General features: G+C 48.8%; 1 protein-coding gene across 2 annotated transcripts in view; it reads left to right on the forward strand.

Annotated features, from left to right (window-relative positions):
* Positions 1 to 14541: 14541 nt before the first annotated feature.
* The window catches only part of syt12 (synaptotagmin XII), a 354836-nt gene continuing 346862 nt past the window's right edge, over positions 14542 to 22515 (forward strand). The window contains exon 1 of one of the 2 annotated variants that reach the window (XM_072518902.1): positions 14542 to 15106. The gene's annotated coding sequence lies outside the window, so the exon portion shown is untranslated. The remainder of the gene's footprint in view (positions 15107 to 22515) is intronic. The other variant, XM_072518903.1, reaches the window with a different exon arrangement.

Here is a 22515-nt window from a genome sequence, read left to right on the forward strand (position 1 = left end):
AGTGTCTCTCAGTGAGTGTGTTTCCCTGTGTCACTGCCTGTGATTTCTCTGTCAGTGTCTCTCAGTGAGTGCGTGTCCGTGTGTCACAGTCTGTGATTTCTCTGTCATTGTCTCTCAGTGAGTGTGTGTCTCTGTGTGTCACTGTCTGTGGTTTCTCTGTCAGTGTCTCTCAGTGAGTGTGTGTCCCTGTGTGTCACCTTCTGTGATTTCTCTGTCAGTGTATCTTAGCGAGTGTGTGTCTCTGTGTGTCACTGTCTGTGATTTCTCTGTCTGTGTTTCTCTCAGTGAGTGTGTGTCCCTCTGTGTTACCTTCTGTGATTTCTCTGTCAGTGTATCTTAGCGAGTGTGTGTCTCTGTGTCACTGTCTGTGTTTTCTCTGTCCGTGTCTCTCAGTGAGTGTGTGTCCCTGTGTCACTGTCAGTGATTTATCTGTCAGTGAGTGTGTATCCCTGTGTGTCACTGTCTATGATTTCTCTGTCAGTGTCTCTCAGTGAGTGTGTGTCCCTGTGTCACTGTCTGTGGTTTCTCTGTCAGTGTCTCTCTGTGAGTGTGTGTCCCTGTGTCACTGTCTGTGATTTCTCTGCCAGTGTCTCTCAGTGAGTGTGTGTCCCTGTGTCACTGTCTGTGACTTCTCTGTCAGTGTCTCTCAGTGAGTGTGTGTCCCTGTGTCACTGTCTGTGATTTCTCTGTCTGTGTTTCTCTCAGTGAGTGTGTGTCCCTGTGTCACTGTCTGTGGTTTCTCTGTCAGTGTCTCTCAGTGAGTGTGTGTCCCTGTGTCACTGTCTGTGATTTCTCTGTCAGTGTCTCTCAGTGAGTGTGTGTCCCTGTGTCACTGTCTGTGATTTCTCTGTCAGTGTCTCTCAGTGAGTGCGTGTCTCTGTGTGTCACTGTCTGTGGTTTCTCTGTCAGTGTCTCTCAGTGAGTGTGTGTCCCTGTGTCACTGTCTGTGGTTTCTCTGTCAGTGTCTCTCAGTGAGTGTGTGTCCCTGTGTCACTGTCTGTGGTTTCCCTGTCAGTGTCTCTCAGTGAGTGTGTGTCCCTGTCTGTGGTTTCTCTGTCAGTGTCTCTCAGTGCGTGTGTGTCCCTGTGTGTCACCTTCTGTGATTTCTCTGTCAGTGTATCTTAGCGAGTGTGTGTCTCTGTGTGTCACTGTCTGTGATTTATCTGTCAGTGTCTCTCAGTGAGTGTGTTTCCCTGTGTCACTGCCTGTGATTTCTCTGTCAGTGTCTCTCAGTGAGTGTGTGTCCCTGTGTCACTGTTTGTGACTTCTCTGTCAGTGTCTCTCAGTGAGTGTGTGTCCCTGTGTCACTGTCTGTGATTTCTCTGTCTGTGTTACTCTCAGTGAGTGTGTTTCCCTGTGTGTCACCTTCTGCGATTTCTCTGTCAGTGTATCTTAGCGAGTGTGTGTCTCTGTGTCACTGTCTGTGTTTTCTCTGTCAGTGTCTCTCAGTGAGTGTGTGTCCCTGTGTCACTGTCTGTGATTTATCTGTCAGTGAGTGTGTATCCCTGTGTGTCACTGTCTATGATTTCTCTGTAAGTGTCTCTCAGTGAGTGTGTGTCCCTGTGTCACTGTCTGTGGTTTCTCTGTCAGTGTCTCTCTGTGAGTGTGTGTCCCTGTGTCACTGTCTGTGATTTCTCTGTCAGTGTCTCTCAGTGAGTGCGTGTCCCTGTGTCACTGTCTGTGATTTCTCTGTCAGTGTCTCTCAGTGAGTGTGTGTCTCTGTGTGTCACTGTCTGTGATTTCTCTGTCAGTGTCTCTCAGTGAGTGTGTGTCCCTTTGTCACTGTCTGTGGTTTCTCTGTCAGTGTCTCTCAGTGAGTGTGTGTCCCTGTGTGTCACCTTCTGTGATTTCTCTGTCAGTGTATCTTAGCGAGTGTGTGTCTCTGTGTGTCACTGTCTGTGATTTATCTGTCAGTGTCACTCAGTGAGTGTGTTTCCCTGTGTCATTGCCTGTGATTTCTCTGTCAGTGTCTCTCAGTGAGTGCGTGTTCCTGTGTCACTGTCTGTGATTTCTCTGTCAGTGTCTCTCAGTGAGTGTGTGTCTCTGTGTGTCACTGTCTGTGGTTTCTCTGTCAGTGTCTCTCAGTGAGTGTGTGTCCCTGTGTGTCACCTTCTGTGATTTCTCTGTCAGTGTATCTTAGCGAGTGTGTGTCTCTGTGTGTCACTGTCTGTGATTTCTCTGTCTGTGTTTCTCTCAGTGAGTGTGTGTCCCTGTGTGTCACCTTCTGTGATTTCTCTGTCAGTGTATCTTAGCGAGTGTGTGTCTCTGTGTCACTGTCTGTGTTTTCTCTGTCAGTGTCTCTCAGTGAGTGTGTGTCCCTGTGTCACTGTCTGTGATTTATCTGTCAGTGAGTGTGTATCCCTGTGTGTCACTGTCTATGATTTCTCTGTCAGTGTCTCTCAGTGAGTGTGTGTCCCTGTGTCACTGTCTGTGGTTTCTCTGTCAGTGTCTCTCTGTGAGTGTGTGTCCCTGTGTCACTGTCTGTGATTTCTCTGTCAGTGTCTCTCAGTGAGTGCGTGTCCCTGTGTCACTGTCTGTGATTTCTCTGTCAGTGTCTCTCAGTGAGTGTGTGTCTCTGTGTGTCACTGTCTGTGGTTTCTCTGTCAGTGTCTCTCAGTGAGTGTGTGTCCCTTTGTCACTGTCTGTGGTTTCTCTGTCAGTGTCTCTCAGTGAGTGTGTGTCCCTGTGTGTCACCTTCTGTTATTTCTCTGTCAGTGTATCTTAGCGAGTGTGTGTCTCTGTGTGTCACTGTCTGTGATTTATCTGTCAGTGTATCTTAGCGAGTGTGTGTCTCTGTGTGTCACTGTCTGTGATTTATCTGTCAGTGTCTCTCAGTGAGTGTGTGTCCCTGTGTGTCACTGTCTGTGATTTCTCTGTCAGTGTCTCTCAGTGAGAGTGTTTCCCTGTGTGTCAACTTCTGTGATTTCTCTGTCAGTGTATCTTAGCGAGTGTGTGTCTCTGTGTGTCACTGTCTGTGATTTATCTGTCAGTGTCTCTCAGTGAGTGTGTTTCCCTGTGTCACTGCCTGTGATTTCTCTGTCAGTGTCTCTCAGTGAGTGCGTGTCCCTGTGTCACTGTCTGTGATTTATCTGTCAGTGTCTCTCAGTGAGTGTGTTTCCCTGTGTCACTGTCTGTGGTTTCTCTGTCAGTGTCTCTCAGTGAGTGTGTGTCCCTGTGTCACTGTCTGTGGTTGCTCTGTCAGTGTCTCTCAGTGAGTGTGTGTCCCTGTCTGTGGTTTCTCTGTCAGTGTCTCTCAGTGAGTGTGTGTCCCTGTGTGTCACCTTCTGTGATTTCTCTGTCAGTGTATCTTAGCGAGTGTGTGTCTCTGTGTGTCACTGTCTGTGATTTATCTGTCAGTGTCTCTCACTGAGTGTGTTTCCCTGTGTCACTGCCTGTGATTTCTCTGTCAGTGTCTCTGAGTGAGTGTGTGTCCCTGTGTCACTGTCTGTGACTTCTCTGTCAGTGTCTCTCAGTGAGTGTGTGTCCCTGTGTCACTGTCTGTGATTTCTCTGTCTGTGTTTCTCTCAGTGAGTGTGTTTCCCTGTGTGTCACCTTCTGTGATTTCTCTGTCAGTGTATCTTAGCGAGTGTGTGTCTCTGTGTCACTGTCTGTGTTTTCTCTGTCAGTGTCTCTCAGTGAGTGTGTGTCCCTGTGTCACGGTCTGTGATTTATCTGTCAGTGAGTGTGTATCCCTGTGTGTCACTGTCTATGATTTCTCTGTCAGTGTCTCTCAGTGAGTGTGTGTCCCTGTGTCACTGTCTGTGGTTTCTCTGTCAGTGTCTCTCTGTGAGTGTGTGTCCCTGTGTCACTGTCTGTGATTTATCTGTCAGTGTCTCTCAGTGAGTGTGTGTCCCTGTGTGTCACTGTCTGTGATTTCCCTGTCAGTGTCTCTCAGTGAGTGTGTGTCCCTGTGTCACTGTCTGTGATTTCTCCGTCAGTGTCTCTCAGTGAGTGTGTGTCCTTGTGTGTCACTGTCTGTGATTTCCCTGTCAGTGTCTCTCAGTGAGTGTGTGTCCCTGTGTCACTGTCTGTGATTTCTCTGTCAGTGTCTCTCAGTGAGTGCGTGTCCCTGTGTCACTGTCTGTGATTTCTCTGTCAGGGTCTCTCAGTGAGTGTGTGTCTCTGTGTGTCACTGTCTGTGGTTTCTCTGTCAGTGTCTCTCAGTGAGTGTGTGTCCCTTTGTCACTGTCTGTGGTTTCTCTGTCAGTGTCTCTCAGTGAGTGTGTGTCCCTGTGTGTCACCTTCTGTGATTTCTCTGTCAGTGTATCTTAGCGAGTGTGTGTCTCTGTGTGTCACTGTCTGTGATTTATCTGTCAGTGTCTCTCAGTGAGTGTGTTTCCCTGTGTCACTGCCTGTGATTTCTATGTCAGTGTCTCTCAGTGAGTGCGTGTCCCTGTGTCACTGTCTGTGATTTCTCTGTCAGTGTCTCTCAGTGAGTGTGTGTCTCTGTGTGTCACTGTCTGTGGATTCTCTGTCAGTGTCTCTCAGTGAGTGTGTGTCCCTGTGTGTCACCTTCTGTGATTTCTCTGTCAGTGTATCTTAGCGAGTGTGTGTCTCTGTGTGTCACTGTCTGTGATTTATCTGTCAGTGTCTCTCAGTGAGTGTGTGTCCCTGTGTGTCACTGTCTGTGATTTCTCTGTCAGTGTCTCTCAGTGAGAGTGTTTCCCTGTGTGTCACCTTCTGTGATATCTCTGTCAGTGTATCTTAGCGAGTGTGTGTCTCTGTGTGTCACTGTCTGTGATTTATCTGTCAGTGTCTCTCAGTGAGTGTGTTTCCCTGTGTCACTGCCTGTGATTTCTCTGTCAGTGTCTCTCAGTGAGTGCGTGTCCCTGTGTCACTGTCTGTGATTTCTCTGTCAGTGTCTCTCAGTGAGTGTGTGTCTCTGTGTGTCACTGTCTGTGGTTTCTCTGTCAGTGTCTCTCAGTGAGTGTGTGTCCCTGTGTGTCACCTTCTGTGATTTCTCTGTCAGTGTATCTTAGCGAGTGTGTGTCTCTGTGTGTCACTGTCTGTGATTTATCTGTCAGTGTCTCTCAGTGAGTGTGTGTCCCTGTGTGTCTCTGATTTCTCTGTCAGTGTCTCTCAGTGAGTGTGTGTCCCTGTGTCACTGTCTGTGGTTTCTCTGTCAGTGTCTCTCAGTGAGTGTGTGTCCCTGTGTGTCACTGTCTGTGGTTTCTCTGTCAGTGTCTCTCAGTGAGTGTGTGTCCCTGTGTGTCACCTTCTGTGATTTCTCTGTCAGTGTATCTTAGCGAGTGTGTGTCTCTGTGTGTCACTGTCTGTGATTTATCTGTCAGTGTCTCTCAGTGAGTGTGTGTCCCTGTGTGTCTCTGTCTGTGATTTCTCTGTCAGTGTCTCTCAGTGAGTGTGTGTCCCTGTGTCACTGTCTGTGGTTTCTCTGTCAGTGTCTCTCAGTGAGTGTGTCTCTGTGTGTCACTGTGATTTCCCTGTCAGTGTCTCATAGTGAGTGTGTGTCCTTGTGTGTCACTGTCTGTGATTTCCCTGTCAGTGACTCTCAGTGAGTGTGTGTCCCTGTGTCACTGTCTGTGATTTCCCTGACAGTGTCTCTCAGTGCGTGTGTGTCCCTGTGTGTCACTGTCTGTGATTTATCTGTCAGTGTCTCTCAGTGAGTGTGTGTCCCTGTGTGTCACCTTCCTTGGTTTGTCTGTCAGTGTCTCTCAGTGAGTGTGTCTCTGTGTGTCACTGTGATTTCCCTGTCAGTGTCTCATAGTGAGTGTGTGTCCTTGTGTGTCACTGTCTGTGATTTCCCTGTCAGTGTCTCTCAGTGAGTGTGTGTCTCTGTGTCACTGTCTGTGATTTATCTGTCAGTGTCTCTCAGTGAGTGTGTTTCCCTGTGTCACTGCCTGTGATTTCTCTGTCAGTGTCTCTCAGTGAGTGCGTGTCCCTGTGTCACTGTCTGTGATTTCTCTGTCAGTGTCTCTCAGTGAGTGTGTGTCTCTGTGTGTCACTGTCTGTGGTTTCTCTGTCAGTGTCTCTCAGTGAGTGTGTGTCCCTGTGTGTCACCTTCTGTGATTTCTCTGTCAGTGTATCTTAGCGAGTGTGTGTCTCTGTGTGTCACTGTCTGTGATTTCTCTGTCAGTGTCTCTCAGTGAGTGTGTGTCCCTGTGTGTCACTGTCTGTCATTTCTCTGTCAGTGTCTCTCAGTGAGTGTGTGTCCCTGTGTCACTGTCTGTGGTTTCTCTGTCAGTGTCTCTCAGTGAGTGTGTGTCCCTGTGTGTCACCTTCCTTGGTTTCTCTGTCAGTGTCTCTCAGTGAGTGTGTCTCTGTGTGTCACTGTGATTTCCCTGTCAGTGTCTCATAGTGAGTGTGTGTCCTTGTGTGTCACTGTCTGTGATTTCCCTGTCAGTGTCTCTCAGTGAGTGTGTGTCCCTGTGTCACTGTCTGTGATTTCCCTGACAGTGTCTCTCAGTGCGTGTGTGTCCCTGTGTGTCACTGTCTGTGAATTATCTGTCAGTGTCTCTCAGTCAGTGTGTGTCCCTGTGTGTCACCTTCCTTGGTTTCTCTGTCAGTGTCTCTCAGTGAGTGTGTCTCTGTGTGTCACTGTGATTTCCCTGTCAGTGTCTCATAGTGAGTGTGTCTCTGTGTGTCACTGTGATTTCCCTGTCAGTGTCTCTCAGTGAGTGTGTGTCTCTGTGTGTCACTGTGATTTCTCTGTCAGTGTATCTTAGCGAGTGTGTGTCTCTGTGTGTCACTGTCTGTGATTTATCTGTCAGTGTCTCTCAGTGAGTGTGTGTCCCTGTGTGTCACTGTCTGTGATTTCTCTGTCAGTGTCTCTCAGTGAGTGTGTGTCCCTGTGTGTCACTGTCTGTGGTTTCTCTGTCAGTGTCTCTCAGTGAGTGTGTGTCCCTGTGTGTCACCTTCTGTGATTTCTCTGTCAGTGTATCTTAGCGAGTGTGTGTCTCTGTGTGTCACTGTCTGTGATTTATCTGTCAGTGTCTCTCAGTGAGTGTGTGTCCCTGTGTGTCTCTGTCTGTGATTTCTCTGTCAGTGTCTCTCAGTGAGTGTGTGTCCCTGTGTCACTGTCTGTGGTTTCTCTGTCAGTGTCTCTCAGTGAGTGTGTCTCTGTGTGTCACTGTGATTTCCCTGTCAGTGTCTCATAGTGAGTGTGTGTCCTTGTGTGTCACTGTCTGTGATTTCCCTGTCAGTGTCTCTCAGTGAGTGTGTGTCCCTGTGTCACTGTCTGTGATTTCCCTGACAGTGTCTCTCAGTGCGTGTGTGTCCCTGTGTGTCACTGTCTGTGATTTATCTGTCAGTGTCTCTCAGTGAGTGTGTGTCCCTGTGTGTCACCTTCCTTGGTTTCTCTGTCAGTGTCTCTCAGTCAGTGTGTCTCTGTGTGTCACTGTGATTTCCCTGTCAATGTCTCATAGTGAGTGTGTGACCTTGTGTGTCACTGTCTGTGATTTCCCTGTCAGTGTCTCTCAGTGAGTGTGTGTCTCTGTGTCACTGTCTGTGATTTATCTGTCAGTGTCTCTCAGTGAGTGTGTTTCCCTGTGTCACTGCCTGTGATTTCTCTGTCAGTGTCTCTCAGTGAGTGCGTGTCCCTGTGTCACTGTCTGTGATTTCTCTGTCAGTGTCTCTCAGTGAGTGTGTGTCTCTGTGTGTCACTATCTGTGGTTTCTCTGTCAGTGTCTCTCAGTGAGTGTGTGTCCCTGTGTGTCACCTTCTGTGATTTCTCTGTCAGTGTATCTTAGCGAGTGTGTGTCTCTGTGTGTCACTGTCTGTGATTTATCTGTCAGTGTCTCTCAGTGAGTGTGTGTCCCTGTGTGTCTCTGTCTGTGATTTCTCTGTCAGTGTCTCTCAGTGAGTGTGTGTCCCTGTGTCACTGTCTGTGGTTTCTCTGTCAGTGTCTCTCAGTGAGTGTGTCTCTGTGTGTCACTGTGATTTCCCTGTCAGTGTCTCATAGTGAGTGTGTGTCCTTGTGTGTCACTGTCTGTGATTTCCCTGTCAGTGTCTCTCAGTGAGTGTGTGTCCCTGTGTCACTGTCTGTGATTTCCCTGACAGTGTCTCTCAGTGCGTGTGTGTCCCTGTGTGTCACTGTCTGTGATTTATCTGTCAGTGTCTCTCAGTGAGTGTGTGTCCCTGTGTGTCACCTTCCTTGGTTTCTCTGTCAGTGTCTCTCAGTCAGTGTGTCTCTGTGTGTCACTGTGATTTCCCTGTCAATGTCTCATAGTGAGTGTGTGACCTTGTGTGTCACTGTCTGTGATTTCCCTGTCAGTGTCTCTCAGTGAGTGTGTGTCTCTGTGTCCCTGTCTGTGATTTATCTGTCAGTGTCTCTCAGTGAGTGTGTTTCCCTGTGTCACTGCCTGTGATTTCTCTGTCAGTGTCTCTCAGTGAGTGCGTGTCCCTGTGTCACTGTCTGTGATTTCTCTGTCAGTGTCTCTCAGTGAGTGTGTGTCTCTGTGTGTCACTATCTGTGGTTTCTCTGTCAGTGTCTCTCAGTGAGTGTGTGTCCCTGTGTGTCACCTTCTGTGATTTCTCTGTCAGTGTATCTTAGCGAGTGTGTGTCTCTGTGTGTCACTGTCTGTGATTTCTCTGTCAGTGTCTCTCAGTGAGTGTGTGTCCCTGTGTGTCACTGTCTGTGATTTCTCTGTCAGTGTCTCTCAGTGAGTGTGTGTCCCTGTGTCACTGTCTGTGGTTTCTCTGTCAGTGTCTCTCAGTGAGTGTGTGTCCCTGTGTGTCACCTTCCTTGGTTTCTCTGTCAGTGTCTCTCAGTGAGTGTGTCTCTGTGTGTCACTGTGATTTCCCTGTCAGTGTCTCATAGTGAGTGTGTGTCCTTGTGTGTCACTGTCTGTGATTTCCCTGTCAGTGTCTCTCAGTGAGTGTGTGTCCCTGTGTCACTGTCTGTGATTTCCCTGACAGTGTCTCTCAGTGTGTGTGTGTCCCTGTGTGTCACTGTCTGTGAATTATCTGTCAGTGTCTCTCAGTGAGTGTGTGTCCCTGTGTGTCACCTTCCTTGGTTTCTCTGTCAGTGTCTCTCAGTGAGTGTGTCTCTGTGTGTCACTGTGATTTCCCTGTCAGTGTCTCATAGTGAGTGTGTGTCCTTGTGTGTCACTGTCTGTGATTTCCCTGTCAGTGTCTCTCAGTGAGTGTGTGTCCCTGTGTCACTGTCTGTGATTTCCCTGACAGTGTCTCTCAGTGCGTGTGTGTCCCTGTGTGTCACTGTCTGTGAATTATCTGTCAGTGTCTCTCAGTGAGTGTGTGTCCCTGTGTGTCACCTTCCTTGGTTTCTCTGTCAGTGTCTCTCAGTGAGTGTGTCTCTGTGTGTCACTGTGATTTCCCTGTCAGTGTCTCATAGTGAGTGTGTGTCCTTGTGTGTCACTGTCTGTGATTTCCCTGTCAGTGTCTCTCAGTGAGTGTGTGTCCCTGTGTCACTGTCTGTGATTTCTCTGTCTGTGTTTCTCTCAGTGAGTGTGTGTCCCTGTGTCACTGTCTGTGGTTTCTCTGTCAGTGTCTCTCAGTGAGTGTGTGTCCCTGTGTCACTGTCTGTGATTTCCCTGTCAGTGTCTCTCAGTGAGTGCGTGTCCCTGTGTCACTGTCTGTGATTTATCTGTCAGTGTCTCTCAGTGAGTGTGTGTCCCTGTGTGTCACTGTCTGTGATTTCTCTGTCAGTGTCTCTCAGTGAGTGTGTGTCCCTGTGTCACTGTCTGTGATTTCTCTGTCAGTGTCTCTCAGTGAGTGCGTGTCTCTGTGTCACTCTCTGTGATTTCTCTGTCAGTGTCTCTCGGTGAGTGTGTGTCCCTGTGTGTCACCTTCCTTGGTTTCTCTGTCAGTGTCTCTCAGTGAGTGTGTCTCTGTGTGTCACTGTGATTTCCCTGTCAGTGTCTCTCAGTGAGTGTGTGTCTCTGTGTGTCACTGTGATTTCTCTGTCAGTGTATCTTAGCGAGTGTGTGTCCCTGTGTGTCACTGTCTGTGATTTATCTGTCAGTGTCTCTCAGTGAGTGTGTGTCCCTGTGTGTCACTGTCTGTGATTTCTCTGTCAGTGTCTCTCAGTGAGTGTGTGTCCCTGTGTCACTGTCTGTGGTTTCTCTGTCAGTGTCTCTCAGTGAGTGTGTGTCCCTGTGTGTCACCTTCCTTGGTTTCTCTGTCAGTGTCTCTCAGTGAGTGTGTCTCTGTGTGTCACTGTCTGTGATTTCCCTGTCAGTGTCTCATAGTGAGTGTGTGTCCTTGTGTGTCACTGTCTGTGATTTCCCTGTCAGTGTCTCTCAGTGAGTGCGTGTCCCTGTGTCACTGTCTGTGATTTATCTGTCAGTGTCTCTCAGTGAGTGTGTGTCCCTGTGTGTCACTGTCTGTGATTTCCCTGTCAGTGTCTCTCAGTGAGTGTGTGTCCCTGTGTCACTGTCTGTGATTTCTCCGTCAGTGTCTCTCAGTGAGTGTGTGTCCTTGTGTGTCACTGTCTGTGATTTCCCTGTCAGTGACTCTCAGTGAGTGTGTGTCCGTGTGTCACTGTCTGTGATTTATCTGTCAGTGTCTCTCAGTGAGTGTGTGTCCCTGTGTGTCACTGTCTGTGATTTCCCTGTCAGTGTCTCTCAGTGAGTGTGTGTCTCTGTGTCACTGTCTGTGATTTATCTGTCAGTGTCTCTCAGTGAGTGTGTTTCCCTGTGTCACTGCCTGTGATTTCTCTGTCAGTGTCTCTCAGTGAGTGTGTGTCCCTGTGTCACTGTCTGTGATTTCTCTGTCAGTGTCTCTCAGTGAGTGTGTGTCTCTGTGTGTCACTGTCTGTGGTTTCTCTGTCAGTGTCTCTCAGTGAGTGTGTGTCCCTGTGTGTCACCTTCTGTGATTTCTCTGTCAGTGTATCTTAGCGAGTGTGTGTCTCTGTGTGTCACTGTCTGTGATTTCTCTGTCAGTGTCTCTCAGTGAGTGTGTGTCCCTGTGTGTCACTGTCTGTGATTTCTCTGTCAGTGTCTCTCAGTGAGTGTGTGTCCCTGTGTCACTGTCTGTGATTTATCTGTCAGTGTCTCTCAGTGAGTGTGTGTCCCTGTGTGTCACCTTCCTTGGTTTCTCTGTCAGTGTCTCTCAGTGAGTGTGTCTCTGTGTGTCACTGTGATTTCCCTGTCAGTGTCTCATAGTGAGTGTGTGTCCTTGTGTGTCACTGTCTGTGATTTCCCTGTCAGTGTCTCTCAGTGAGTGTGTGTCCCTGTGTCACTGTCTGTGATTTCCCTGACAGTGTCTCTCAGTGCGTGTGTGTCCCTGTGTGTCACTGTCTGTGAATTATCTGTCAGTGTCTCTCAGTGAGTGTGTGTCCCTGTGTGTCACCTTCCTTGGTTTCTCTGTCAGTGTCTCTCAGTGAGTGTGTCTCTGTGTGTCACTGTGATTTCCCTGTCAGTGTCTCATAGTGAGTGTGTGTCCTTGTGTGTCACTGTCTGTGATTTCCCTGTCAGTGTCTCTCAGTGAGTGCGTGTCCCTGTGTCACTGTCTGTGATTTATCTGTCAGTGTCTCTCAGTGAGTGTGTGTCCCTGTGTGTCACTGTCTGTGATTTCTCTGTCAGTGTCTCTCAGTGAGTGTTTGTCCCTGTGTGTCACTGTCTGTGATTTCTCTGTCAGTGTCTCTCGGTGAGTGTGTGTCCCTGTGTGTCACCTTCCTTGGTTTCTCTGTCAGTGTCTCTCAGTGAGTGTGTCTCTGTGTGTCACTGTGATTTCTCTGTCAGTGTATCTTAGCGAGTGTGTGTCTCTGTGTCACTGTCTGTGATTTATCTGTCAGTGTCTCTCAGTGAGTGTGTGTCCCTGTGTGTCACTGTCTGTGATTTCTCTGTCAGTGTCTCTCAGTGAGTGTGTGTCCCTGTGTGTCACTGTCTGTGATTTCTCTGTCAGTGTCTCTCAGTGAGTGTGTGTCCCTGTGTCATTGTCTGTGGTTTCTCTGTCAGTGTCTCTCAGTGAGTGTGTGTCCCTGTGTGTCACTGTCTGTGATTTATCTGTCAGTGTCTCTCAGTGAGTGTGTGTCCCTGTGTGTCACCTTCCTTGGTTTCTCTGTCAGTGTCTCTCTGTGAGTGTGTCTCTGTGTGTCACTGTGATTTCCCTGTCAGTGTCTCATAGTGAGTGTGTGTCCTTGTGTGTCACTGTCTGTGATTTCCCTGTCAGTGTCTCTCAGTGAGTGCGTGTCCCTGTGTCACTGTCTGTGGTTTCTCTGTCAGTGTCTCATAGTGAGTGTGTGTCCTTGTGTGTCACTGTCTGTGATTTCCCTGTCAGTGTCTCTCAGTGAGTGTGTGTCCCTGTGTCACTGTCTGTGATTTCTCCGTCAGTGTCTCTCAGTGAGTGTGTGTCCTTGTGTGTCACTGTCTGTGATTTGCCTGTCAGTGTCTCTCAGTGAGTGCGTCTCCCTGTGTCACTGTCTGTGATTTATCTGTCAGTGTCTCTCAGTGAGTGTGTGTCCCTGTGTGTCACTGTCTGTGATTTCCCTGTCAGTGTCTCTCAGTGAGTGTGTGTCTCTGTGTCACTGTCTGTGATTTATCTGTCAGTGTCTCTCAGTGAGTGTGTTTCCCTGTGTCACTGCCTGTGATTTCTCTGTCAGTGTCTCTCAGTGAGTGCCTGTCCCTGTGTCACTGTCTGTGATTTATCTGTCAGTGTCTCTCAGTGAGTGTGTGTCTCTGTGTGTCACTGTCTGTGGTTTCTCTGTCAGTGTCTCTCAGTGAGTGTGTGTCCCTGTGTGTCACCTTCTGTGATTTCTCTGTCAGTGTATCTTAGCGAGTGTGTGTCTCTGTGTGTCACTGTCTGTGATTTCTCTGTCAGTGTCTCTCAGTGAGTGTGTGTCCCTGTGTGTCACTGTCTGTGATTTCTCTGTCAGTGTCTCTCAGTGAGTGTGTGTCCCTGTGTCACTGTCTGTGGTTTCTCTGTCAGTGTCTCTCAGTGAGTGTGTGTCCCTGTGTGTCACTGTCTGTGATTTCTCTGTCAGTGTCTCTCAGTGAGTGTGTGTCCCTGTGTCACTGTCTGTGGTTTCTCTGTCAGTGTCTCTCAGTGAGTGTGTGTCCCTGTGTCACTGTCTGTGATTTCTCTGTCTGTGTTTCTCTCAGTGAGTGTGTTTCCCTGTGTGTCACCTTCTGTGATTTCTCTGTCAGTGTATCTTAGCGAGTGTGTGTCTCTGTGTGTCACTGTCTGTGATTTCTCTGTCAGTGTCTCTCAGTGAGTGTGTGCCCCTGTGTGTCACTGCCTGTGATTTCTCTGTCAGTGTCTCTCAGTGAGTGTGTGTCCCTGTGTGTCACCTTCCTTGGTTTCTCTGTCAGTGTCTCTCAGTGAGTGTGTCTCTGTGTGTCACTGTGATTTCCCTGTCAGTGTCTCATAGTGAGTGTGTGTCCTTGTGTGTCACTGTCTGTGATTTCCCTGTCAGTGTCTCTCAGTGAGTGCGTGTCCCTGTGTCACTGTCTGTGATTTATCTGTCAGTGTCTCTCAGTGAGTGTGTGTCCCTGTGTGTCACTGTCTGTGATTTCTCTGTCAGTGTCTCTCAGTGAGTGTGTGTCCCTGTGTCACTGTCTGTGATTTCTCCGTCAGTGTCTCTCAGTGAGTGTTTGTCCCTGTGTGTCACTGTCTGTGATTTCTCTGTCAGTGTCTCTCGGTGAGTGTGTGTCCCTGTGTCACTGTCTGTGGTTTCTCTGTCAGTGTCTCTCAGTGAGTGTGTGTCCCTGTGTCACTGTCTGTGATTTCCCTGTCAGTGTCTCTCAGTGAGTGTTTGTCCCTGTGTGTCACTGTCTGTGATTTCTCTGTCAGTGTCTCTCGGTGAGTGTGTGTCCCTGTGTCACTGTCTGTGGTTTCTCTGTCAGTGTCTCTCAGTGAGTGTGTGTCTCTGTGTGTCACTGTCTGTGGTTTCTCTGTCAGTGTTTCTCAGTGAGTGTGTGTCCCTGTGTGTCACCTTCCTTGGTTTCTCTGTCAGTGTCTCTCAGTGAGTGTGTCTCTGTGTGTCACTGTGATTTCCCTGTCAGTGTCTCATAGTGAGTGTGTGTCCTTGTGTGTCACTGTCTGTGATTTCCCTGTCAGTGTCTCTCAGTGAGTGCGTGTCCCTGTGTCACTGTCTGTGGTTTCTCTGTCAGTGTCTCATAGTGAGTGTGTGTCCCTGTGTGTCACTGTCTGTGATTTCCCTGTCAGTGTCTCTCAGTGAGTGTGTCTCTGTGTGTCACTGTCATTTCCCTGTCAGTGTCTCATAGTGAGTGTGTGTCTTTGTGTGTCACTGTCTGTGATTTCCCTGTCAGTGTCTCTCAGTGAGTGCGTGTCCCTGTGTCACTGTCTGTGGTTTCTCTGTCAGTGTCTCACAGTGAGTGTGTGTCCTTGTGTGTCACTGTCTGTGATTTCCCTGTCAGTGTCTCTCAGTGAGTGCGTGTCCCTGTGTCACTGTCTGTGATTTATCTGTCAGTGTCTCTCAGTGAGTGTGTGTCCCTGTGTGTCACTGTCTGTGATTTCCCTGTCAGTGTCTCTCAGTGAGTGTGTTTCCCTGTGTGTCACTGTCTGTGATTTCCCTGTCAGTATCTCTCAGTGAAAGTCTCTGTTTTTTCAGCTGATATTCATCGGTCTCTCTCCTGTCCCTTGCCCTGTGTGTTATCCCTTTTTCCCGTCTCTCTCTCTCCTTCAGCCTGTCACTAGCTCCTGGTAGAAGTCCAGATCTGTTTGTGCTACGCAGGGCGGCCCTGGCGCAGTTAGATTGGCCTGAATGTTCGAGAGGGGGGTGGTAAATCATTCACTTCGGGGTTTCCAGCCACAGAATCCGGGGCACATTCCCTCTGGGAAGTGCTGGAGTAGTTGTTATTTCAGCGAATTCTTTTGGATCGCAGCGGGAGCATCAGTCACTGGCGAGGTTCGCTGCATCAGGAACGGAGCTGACTTTTTGCACCAGTGAGCCGGGCTGATCTGGACCAGGGGCTGAGTAATCATAAAACTGCCAGAAGCTCAGCTCCCGGAACGCCACCAGTACCAACAACTTGTCTTATTTATTTGTATATATAACAGGACTTGGCTTGAGCTTTTGCGACACGAGCAGGCGGATCTGCACCCTGAAAGGTATCTGAGTGCTGCGGTGCAATCCGGAGATAGTGGGACCGCAGAGAGAGAGACTAGCTGACAGCCAGGGGACAGGGAGACAGGCTCTGCCGCCGCCGCCGATCACACTTCCCAAGTAAGTCCAGAACAGCACCGGGAAACTGCTCGCTGCTGACAATTCCTCGAAACAATTCCTACACTGAAACACCAGCATCTAGCGTGGGTTCGCCATCTGAGGCAGTTTCCCATTTTGGGAAGAGTTAGAGTTGGATTATTTGTGGGTTGTGTGTTACCACCGGTATGGGTGGGGGCAGTGGAGGGTTTGGCGGGGGGGGGGGGGTGTATATTTTGCTGGTCATTTTGCTGTTATGGCTGATGTGGGGTGTGGGGTATTTGCCCGGGCTCTATGGGGTTTGGGGAGGGAGGGGGATATTGTATTTCGGGAGGGGGAAATTGGGGGGGGGGGGATATTTGTCGGGGCTGTATCGGATTTGGTGAGGAGGTATTATTTGTATTTGGGATGGGGGGCATTTGTCCGGGCTCTATGGGATTTGGGATGGGGGGGGGGGGGTATTTGTCCGGGCTCTATGGGATTTGGGATGGGGGGGTATTTGTCCGGGCTCTATGGGATTTGGGATGGGGGGGGGGGTATTTGTTCGGGCTCTATGGGATTTGGGATGGGGGGGGGGCATTTGTCCGGGCTCTGTGGGATTTGGGATGTGGGGTATTTGTCCGGGCTCTGTGGGATTTGGGACGGGGAGTATTTGTCCGGGCTCTATGGGATTTGGGATGGGGGGGGGGGGTTATTTGTCCGGGCTCTATGGGATTTGGGGAGGGGGGGGATATTTGTTTGGGCTCTTTGGGATGGGGGGGGTATTTGTCTGGGCTCTGTGGGATTGGGGATGGGGTGGTATTTGTCCGGGCTCTATGGGATTTGGGGGGGGGGGGGTATTTGTCCGGGCTCTGTGATTTGGGATGGGGGGGTATTTGTCCGGGCTCTATGGGATTTGGGATGGGGGGGTATTTGTCCGGGCTCTGTGATTTGGGATGGGGGGGTATTTGTCCGGGCTCTGTGATTTGGGATGGGGGGGTATTTGTCCGGGCTCTATGGGATTTGGGATGGGGGGGTATTTGTCCGGGCTCTATGGGATTTGGGGGGGTATTTGTCCGGGCTCTGTGGGATTTGGAATGAGGGGGTATTTGTTCGGGCTCTGTGGGATTAGGGATGGGGGGGGTATTTGCCTGGGCTCTGTGGGATTTGGGATGGGGGGGTATTTGCCCGGGCTCTGTGGGATTTGGGATGGGGTCGTATTTGTCCGGGCTCTATGGGATTTGGGGGGGTGGTATTTGTCCAGGCTCTGTGGGATTTGGGATGGGGGGTATTTGTCCGGGCTCTGTGGGATATGGGATGGGGGGGTATTTGTCCCGGCTCTGTGGGATATGGGATGGGGGGGTATTTGTCCCGGCTCTGTGGGATATGGGATGGGGGGTATTTGTCCCGGCTCTGTTGGATTTGGAATGGGGGGGTATTTGTCCGGGCTCTATGGGATTTGGGGGGGTATTTGTCCGGGCTTTGTGGGATTTGGGATGGGGGGGTATTTGTCCGGGCTCTGTGGGATTTGGGATGGGGGGTATTTGTCTGGGCTCTATGGGATTTGGGATGGGGAGTATTTGTCCGGGCGCTATGGGATTTGGGATGGGGGGTATTTGTCTGGGCTCTGTGGGATTTGTGGAGGGGGGGTATTTGACCGGGCTCTGTGGGAGTTGGGGAGGGGTGGATATTTGACCGGGATCTGTGGGATTTGGGATGGGGGGTATTTGTCCGGGCTCTATGGGATTTGGGATGGGGGGTATTTGTCTGGGCTCTGTGGGATTTTGGGGGGGGAGGGGTATTTGTCTGGGCTCTGTGGGATTTGGGATGGGGGGGTATTTGTCTGGGCTCTGTGGGATTTGGGATGGGGGGGTATTTGTCTGGGCTCTGTGGGATTTGGGGAGGGGGGTATTTGCTCGGGCTCTATGGGATTTGGGGAGGGGTGGATATTTGTCCGGGCTCTGTGGGATTTGGGGAGGGGGGGATATTTGTGCGGGCTCTGTGGGATTTGGGGAGGGGTGGATATTTGTCCGGGCTCTGTGGGATTTGGGGAGGGAGGGGGATATTTGTCCAGGCTCTGTGGGATTTGGGGAGGGGGGGATATTTGTGCGGGCTCTGTGGGATTTGGGGAGGGGTGGATATTTGTCTGGGCTCTGTGGGATTTGGGGAGGGGGGATATTTGTCCGGGCTCTGTGGGATTTGGGGAGGGGGGGGGGGATATTTGTCCAGGCTCTGTGGGATTTGGGGACGGGTGGATATTTGGCCGGGTTCTGTGGGATTTGGGGAGGGGGGTATTTGTCCGGGTTCTGTGGGATTTGGGGAGGGGGTATTTGTCCGGGCTCTGTGGGATTTCGGGAGGGGGGGGGTGGGTATTTGTCCGGGCTCTGTGGGATTTGGGGAGTGGGGTATTTGTCCGGGCTCTGTGGAGGTGCTCAGTGGGCTGTGCACTGTTTCAGCCGGGCCATGAAGATGCTCAGGCTGCTCCACTTGAACTCGGATGACGGGAATAATGTGGTGTTTGCTGCATTTGCTCAATTTGACATTTCAGGACCCCAGTCAGGAATGCTAGATACGGAAATGTGTTGTTCTAGGCTGGGACGTGTTTATATGGGATCGCTCTTTGCATATTTGGCGTTTTATATGAAGTGGGTTTCCAATGTTTGGGTGATATTTGGATGTGTTTGCTGTTTGTGTGATGTGGGATAAAGGTAGAGTTTATTGGATTTATTTTGACCGTACTTGGTGTGGTTGCCCAGTACTCCTGGGTGATTTGTATTTCCTGTGCCGTGGGGCTGTCTGTATTTCTATGTCAGGCGATTGCCTCGGAAAGATTGACTTTCCTGCACTTGAAGTGGTTCTATCCAGCAGCGTGGCTGTCCTGTGCTTACATGGGGTTGAATTTCCGCGAGGTTGTCCTCTGGGTTTCCTGCAATTGGTGTGATTGCATTTGGAGAGCTGTCGCTGTCCTTGTGTTTGTTTTCCATACAGAATTTGGGTTGACCTTGCACAAGCCGTTTCACTGCCAAACCTCTCCTTACAGAACAAACCGAGCTGCTTAACAGAAAATCGGAAGGACTGGTTGGATTATTAGTTTGGTGCTAATTTACATACGTGGGTTTATTCAACCGGCTGGAACATTATTTGAATGAAGCACCAATTTTGATGAATAAATAGGATGGGGTATACGGTATAATCGATCCTCACAGCGTTAAAACAAAAGCGAGGAAGCTTGCACGCTTAACTGGTTCCTGAAGATTGCAAGACAATGATGCGCAAAATGCAAAGGGTTACCAACTTTCTATTTTTTTAAGTATTCGGAATGAAAGGTGACCGGGCGCTTTTTCATATTGGGAAACCATTGTAAAAATATTTTCGTGCAGTTATTTATATTTAAAATATTTGCATTCCTAGCCCAATTATATGAAGTGGGGAGGAGACACTTGGAATGACCATTCTGGCCGCCTTAGAAAAAGAATATGCAGGCATTGAAGAAGGTGCAAAAAAAAACATTGCAATCAGAATGGGCTGCGACACTTTATTCTGGAAAAAGAGGAAGTTTGATTCGATTGAGGTGTTTAAGATTATGGTGTTGGTGAGGGTAGATACAGTTCCAGACCAGAACTGGGGATTTAAGATAGACACATCCAACAAGGAACATAGGTTAAATTGTTGACCCAGAGATCAGTTAATATGTGGAGCTCACTTACCACCAAGAGAAGTCGAGGTGATTGGCGAAAATTCATGTAAGAGGATGCACACATGAGGAAGAAAGGAATGGGGAATGTTAATGGAGTTGGATTAAGGATAAGACATAAACACAGGCAAGGACCCGCTGTTCCAAATGGCCTATTCCTGTGCTGTTAGTAGAATGTAATACCCTGTAAAACATGCAGTCTAAGATCGTCCTCCGGAGCTGCGCTCTTGGAGAGCAGCAGATGGTCATGATATGTGTTTGGAACTTGTTAGATTAAAGGATTTACTCTATGCTCTGGTGGGCAGAGCAGATGACTGCAGATCACAACATAGCTGAATGCAAGCAGAGCATTTGAGTGAAGCAAAGTATATGAGCATTCAGTCCCACTTCAGGAGCTTCTTGCTCAGACGTAACACTGAATCCTTTAATCCCCATACTAGTACAACATGGTCTTTGCTTTATTTCCATTTTGAATGTATTGTGGGTCAAATCAAAAATATCAAGCATAAATATTGGTGCAATTCCACATCCAATCAGCCCGTTTGTCAAAAGACCCATAACTTACTGGTTCTCCAGCGTCGCGTTCAGTGGGTAGCCAAATGGTGTGCTGGGAATCCCTGGAGGAAGTTTCCAACTGAGGGTTTACCCAGCAATTTCCCAGAAGCGCCACTTCCTTTGGACAATGGCGCTGGGCTGGGGCTCATCCGACAGAAGTGATTTAAATGGCTAACTTTGGATGGTTCTGCCAGTTTTACCCTGATAGTCACTCTGAAAGAGTTTGAGAAACCCAATTCTTTCTAATTCCAGAGTAACTACTTTAAAACCCCAGGCCTAGCCTTGCACAGCTCTCGCATACACAACCCACCGATACATCCAAAACCTTCCCCGTCCAAACACCCCCTCCCTCCCAGTCCAAACCCCCTCCCTCCCAGACCGACCCTCCTCCCGGACTGACCCTCCCCCTCTCTGGCCTGAACACTCCTCCCTCCAGCCTGCCTCCACCCCTGCTCCAAGTCCAACCCTAACCCCTAAACTCCGGTACAAAGCAACCCCCCCCCCCCCCCCCCACCCTCCTCCAGTCTGTCCCAAACAGTCCAACATTGTCTGAACCCCCACCACATTGTCTGAACCACTTACCTTTTATTTGTCCTTTTAAACACATTTACAGGGGTGGCACAGTGGTTAGCACTGCTGCCTACGGCGCTGAGGATCCAGGTTCGATCCCGGCCCCGGGTCGCTGTCTGTGTGGAGTTTGCACATTCTCCCCATGTCTGTGGTTTACACCCCCAAAGTCCAAAGGTGTGCAGGTTAGGTGAATTGGCCATGCCTTAGTCACGCCTGGACTTGTTTCCCTTAATTGGGAAACAGAATAATTGGGTACTCTAAATTTTTTTAAAAAAATAAACACCTCCAGTGCCATAAAAAGGAAATGTTTCCCACCCTCACTGTTCACCCAACACTTTGCTGCTCCTGTCTAACCCAACCGGAGGGAGAAAGTTGGTGACAGAGAGCCTTCAGAATTCCAGGGAAGGGAAGTCCGGCAAAGGTCACAATCCAACAGAGATTGCTACTTTGAGGAATTTACGGGCGTACGTATCAGTTCCAGAATAATGTCTGTTGGGGTATTCCATGTCTTAATAACCCCCATAAAAATACCTACTGCTCAGTAAGTTCCTTTTGCAATGTTCTTAAACTTATGCACTGTAATTACTGACTCACCAACCAGTGGTTTACCTCAGTAAAAACTCTCATCAGTTTGAACCTTTCAACCCATTAGCCTGATTCACCTGTTAACTTTCTTTGTCCTGGAGAAAAAACTCCAGTTTCTCCTCATTGTTCTCCCCTAAATAAAGTCCCACATTCTTGAGGAAGTGCTACAGTGTCAGAGATACCACCCTTCACATGAGAAATTAGTCCAAGACTGCAGCTGCCTTCTCAGGAGGTGTAAAAGATCCTACGCCACTATTTGAAAGAACAGAAAGGGAGATATATTTGTTGCTGTGGTCAATATTTGTCCCTCAATCAACATTAAAAAAATAGATGATTGGCTATTATTGTTGTATGTTCAGTAAGCATCATGCGGACATTCTGATCCCTGTACGGTTGATCATTGAATGGTTATTGATAATGTACATAGTTTACATGGCATAGCCCAAGCTCTGCGCTACTCCATGCTTGCTTCTACACAGGTCTCTGTTCAGTCTGCAATTAATTCTAGCCTCAGGTTACGTGTCTCTTTACTTCGCATCATGGGCGGCACTGTTTCCCAGTGCCACATTAACCCTTGCTATGCCAGAAACCCTTATACTACAATGTTCATATTGTTGTTTGTGCGACTATGATGTGCACAAATTGGCTGCCATGCTTCCTACACCACAATAGTTACTAAGCTTCATTGGCTGTAAAGTATTTGGGGATGTCTTGAACTATATTATTGTATGTATTTTGTTTATTTTGTTGAAACTATACATTGGTCTTGAAAAAACTGCAGCCAGCAACCTAAGATCAGGACCCCTGATGGATTTTGGGCCTTGGCGATTTTTGGGTCAGGTATTTCAGGCCAGGTTAAGTCAAGAGTTGCTCGGACCGCCCAGAGTACGGGAAAAGGCAGTCGTGCAATAGCAGTGTGCACCAATACAGCACGTAGCCGAAAAAGCTGGTAATTTATTTTACTCCCTAATAATAATTACATTTCTTGCATGATAGCTTAAAAAATCTGATTAGCCAGATTTGAGACACTGTATCTGTATCCCACTTGCTTCACCTGCATCAGCCCGACTAGGAACATGGTTTTGATTTCACAGTGGGAGCACTGACAAAGTATTAATGTCTAAGAGGAGGAGCCAAGTGGAAATGGCCCCAGGATCACATCCCCATATCTCACTAAAAGCAGCCACATGACTTCAGGTCGTGCATTCTGCTGAGATTTGAAAGCATAGAGCATAGAACATACACTGCAGAAGGAGGCCATTCGGCACATTGAGTCTGCACCGACCCACTTTAAGCCCTCACTTCCACCCTATCCCCATAACCCAATAACCCCATCTAACCTTTTTGGACACCAAGAGGCAATTTAGGATGGCCAATCCACCTAACCTGCACGTCTTTGGACTGTGGGAGGAAACCGGAGCACCCGGAGGAAACCCACGCAGACACGGGGAGACGTGCAGACTCCGCGCAGACAGTGATCCAGTGGGGAATCGAACCTGGTACCCTGGCGCTGTGAAGCCACAATGCTATCAACTTGTGCTACCGTGCTGCCCTAAAGCAATTTGCTTTTTAAAAACTGTATGCTAAGTTCTGTGATCTTGTCTTGCAATGATTCGACAGAACTGCTCGTGACTTAACCAGAACAATGTTTTATTGATGCACACATGGTAAGGTAACGATCAGAATGCTATGCAGACCAAGTTATCATAGAGTTACATTAGACCCTCCTGGAACTATCCTTATATGCAACTGCCCTCATACGCGCCTTACAACCTTCTGCCGGTAGCCAGATGTCACATGACTAATGTCTGACGCCACCTGCTGGTTGGAGGTCACAGTGCTGAGTACATGTAATATTATCTACAGGCATATCACCACAATCAAAATAAATTAAGCGGTAGTTAAGAAGCTGTTTGTTATGTTTGCACTGCTTTTGTTATTTACATCTCAACACTGTATAAAGAGGAAATTACGAAAGGCACGGCAGTTTGTAGAAAATCTATTAATGATACTAGCTTTCCACACAAGCCTGTCTTTCACCTTTGTAGTA

Source organism: Scyliorhinus torazame, chromosome 10, assembly GCF_047496885.1.
Source record: "Scyliorhinus torazame isolate Kashiwa2021f chromosome 10, sScyTor2.1, whole genome shotgun sequence".
In the NCBI taxonomy this organism is placed as follows: domain Eukaryota; kingdom Metazoa; phylum Chordata; class Chondrichthyes; order Carcharhiniformes; family Scyliorhinidae; genus Scyliorhinus; species Scyliorhinus torazame.